Below are 3,679 nucleotides of genomic sequence, written 5' to 3'. Positions count from 1 at the left end.
CTCAGGAGGCTGAGGCAGAATTGCCTGAACCCAGGAGGCAGAGGCTGCGGTGAGCCGAGATCGCGCCATTGCACTCCAGCCTGGGTAACAAGAGTGAAACTCCGTCTCAAATAAAAAAAGAGGGAGAGGAAAATGAAAAAACATTAGTGAAGTGGGATGGGCAAAGTTTTCTTAAATAGATACGGCAAACATCCTAAAGATGGATAAGTTGTACTTCATTAAATTTGGAATTCATTAAAATTAAGAAATTGTGTTAATTAAAAAAGAATGAAAGGCAAGCTATGGTCTGGGAGAAAATATTTGTAATTCATATAGCTGACAAAGGACTTGTAACCAACAGTGTAAGCATGTTCCTGTAAGCCCAGCCTCCCACTTGAGGCTGAGGTGGAGGAATGCTTGAGCCCAGGAGTTCTAGGCTGTAATATGCTATACTGATTGGTGCCTCTACTACATTTGCCATCAATATGATGACTTCCCAGGAACAAGGGTCCACCAGGTTGCCCAAGGAGAGAGTAACCAGCCCAGGCTGGAAACAGAGGTCAAAACTCTCACATTGGCCAGGCACAGTGGCTCAGGCCTATAATCCCAGCCCTTTGGGAGGCCAAGGCAGGTGGATCACCTGAAGTTAGGAGTCTGAGACCAGCCTGGCCAACATGGTGAAACCCAATCTCTACTAAAAATACAAAAAAAAAAGTCAGTCGGGTGCCTGTAATCCCAGCTATTCAAGAGGCTAAGGCAGGAGAATCACTTGAACCCAGGAGGCAGAGTTTGCAGTGAGCCAAGATCCTGCTATTGTACTCCAGCATGGGCAATAGGAGCAAAACTCCATCTCAAAAAAAAAAAAAAAGAAAAAAAGAAAAGAAAAATATCTTCCATCCCCGAGAGATCAGCTACATCAAGCTAGCTTATCAGCTAAATCACATTGGTCAAAATACCTGCTAACCAAGCAGATTAATAAATTCAAAGCAGGGACCCTCTCATCATCTTTGCTATCCACCAAGAGCCTCACACTTCAGAGCACCTTCTTGCAAGCTGCTGAATCAGTGAATGAACCTCAGGAAATAAAGGTTTTTCAAGACAAGCCAGTAAGGCATAAAGCCATCTTCTCAAATCCAAAGTAAAGTCTCTTTCTCCAAACAAATTACTCAGATATTCCAAGACACTAGCTACTGTTGTCTGATTCATTCTGCTAACAATACTAAACGAGGAGGGAAAACCAATTTATACATAAACAGTTCTGGCCGGGCGCGGTGGCTCATGCCTGTAATCCTAGCACTTTGGGAGGCCGAGCTGGGTGGATCACCTGAAGTCAGGAGTTTAAGACCAGCCTCGCCATCATGGTGAAACCCCATCTTTAAAAAAATTAAAAATAAATAAATAAATAAATAAATAAGTAAACAGTTCTAGGACTTTCATTTGAAACTACCAATAACCACACCAGCACATAACCTTTCACTCAGACAAAACTTCTTCCAGCCTTCTTCAACTTTAGATTTTGGCCTAGTCACATTACTATCCACCTGTTGTGATTTCCAGTGACTTCCATGTTGGTGCACATTCTGTCTTACATTGAAAACAGTGCTGCTTGTTACTGTTGCCACTGAAGTGTTGGAGAATAACCTTCAGGGGCAGGTTGGCATCCTAAAAGAGAAACATTCACACCTTGCTTCCTTTTCAACCTCTTTATTTATTTATTTTGAGATGGAGTTTTGCTCTTGTCATCCAGGCTGAAGTGCAATGGTGCGATCTCGGCTCACTGCAATGGCTGCCTCCTGGGTTCAGTTCAAGTGATTCCCTTGCCTCAGCCTCCTGAGTAGCTGTGATTACAGGTGCCCACCACCATGCCCAGCTAATTATTGTATTTTTAGTAGAGATGGGATTTCACCATGTTGCCCAAGCTAGTTTCGAACTTCTGACCTCAGGTGATCCACCCACCTCGGCCTCCCAAACTGCTGGGATTATAGGCGTGAGCCACTATGCCTGGCCTTCCTTTTCAACTTCTTTGGGTCAGTTTGAGCTACCACAGCATCTGGCCATTGAGCTGCTTTGGTCTGGACCCGCCTCAGGTATTCCTGAGGCATGCTTAGGGGTAGTGAGGGATCGAAATATCCTGTCCAGTCGCAGAGCTCTTCTGGCAGTAGTTGGGGCATCAGCTCTTCCACTGCAGACTCTGCTGGTACCCATGCCATGGTTTTCAACCCAGCCAGTTCCCCACAGAATCTTTTTCTATTCCCTTTCTCTTCCCAACTTTTGTATCCATTTAATTTTATCTACATCTTTTTTATTCCTTCCAATTGAAACAATCTTTAAGTAACTTGTAAAACAAACACAATGATTATTTTTTTCTTTTTTCTTTTTCTTTTTGTGTTTTTTTTAGAGACAGATCTCGCTATGTTGCCCAGGCTGGACTGCAGTGGCTATTCACAGGTGTGATCCCACTACTGATCATCACGGGTGTTTTGACTTGCTCCGTTTCTGACCTGGGCTGGTTCACCCCTCCTTAGGCAACCTGGTGGTCCCCTGCTCCCAGGATGTCACCATATTGATGCTGAACTGCATAGCGCACTACAGCCCAGAACTCCTGGACTCAAGCGATCCTCTAGCCTCAGCCTCCCGAGTAGCTGGGACTATAGGCACGCGCCACTGCGTCTGGTAAAATTATTTTTTTCTCAATGCTTTTACATGCTTTTACAACTTTCCTTGCCAAAAACATATCTTGCTTTTCTTTATACACTTTGCATACAGAATTGTTCCTTTTTTTTTAAGACAGAGTTTCACTCTTATTGCTCAGGTTGGAGTGTAATAGTATGATCTTGGCTCATTGCAACCGCTGCCTCCCGGATTCAAGTGATTCTCTTGCCTCAGCCTCCCAAATAGCTGGGATTATAGGCAAGCACCAACATGCCTGACTAATTTTGTATTTTTTAAGTAGAGATAGGGTTTCTCCATGTTGGTCAGGCTGGTCTCGAACTCCTGATCTCAGGGGATCCGGCTGCCTCGGCCTCCCAAAATGCTGGGATTACAGGCGTGAGCCATCATGCCAGGACTTGTTTCTTTTATAGCTGGTAGGTTTTTTATTTGTGTGTTTGTTTTGAGATGGAATCTCATTCTGTCGCCCAAGCTGGAGTGCAGTGGTAAGATCTCTGCTCACTGCAACCTCAGCCTCCCAAAATGCTGGGATTACAGACATGAGTCACCACACCTGGCCATATCTAATAGTTTTAATTACATATACTAACTATAATTTTAATTATTAGTAATCCTAACTTCTAGCGAAAACCTAGGAAGTAATTTTTTTGTTTTGAAGAGATAGGGTTTCACGCTGTCACCCAGGCTGGAGTGCAGTGTCACAATCAAGGCTCACTGCATCCTCAAACTCCCAGGCTCAGATGACTCTCCCACCTCAGCCTCCAGAGTAGCTGGGACTACAGGCACACACCACCATGCCAGGCTAATTTTTAAAGTTTTTTTTGTAGAGGTAAGGTTGCACCATGTTGCCCAGGCTGGTTGAACTCCTGGGCTCAAGTGATTCACTCACCTTAGCCTCAAAAAGTGAAGGGATTACAGACCACAACCAGCCCAATTTTTGTTTATTAAGAGATCTATCAGCCAGGCATGGTGGCTCATGCCTGTAATCCTAGCACTTTGGGAGGCCAAGGCGGGCGGATCACCTGAGGTC

At 44.5% G+C, this 3,679-nt stretch overlaps 1 pseudogene; it reads right to left on the bottom strand.

Moving 5' to 3' along the window:
* Positions 1–895: 895 nt before the first annotated feature.
* On the bottom strand, positions 896–2,189 carry LOC108292506 (annotated as a pseudogene).
* Between the last annotated feature and the right edge of the window lie 1,490 nt (positions 2,190–3,679).

Source organism: Cebus imitator, unplaced genomic scaffold (assembly GCF_001604975.1).
Source record: "Cebus imitator isolate Cc_AM_T3 unplaced genomic scaffold, Cebus_imitator-1.0 Scaffold491, whole genome shotgun sequence".
Lineage (NCBI taxonomy): Eukaryota > Metazoa > Chordata > Mammalia > Primates > Cebidae > Cebus > Cebus imitator.
This window is presented reverse-complemented; position numbering and strand designations above follow the sequence as displayed.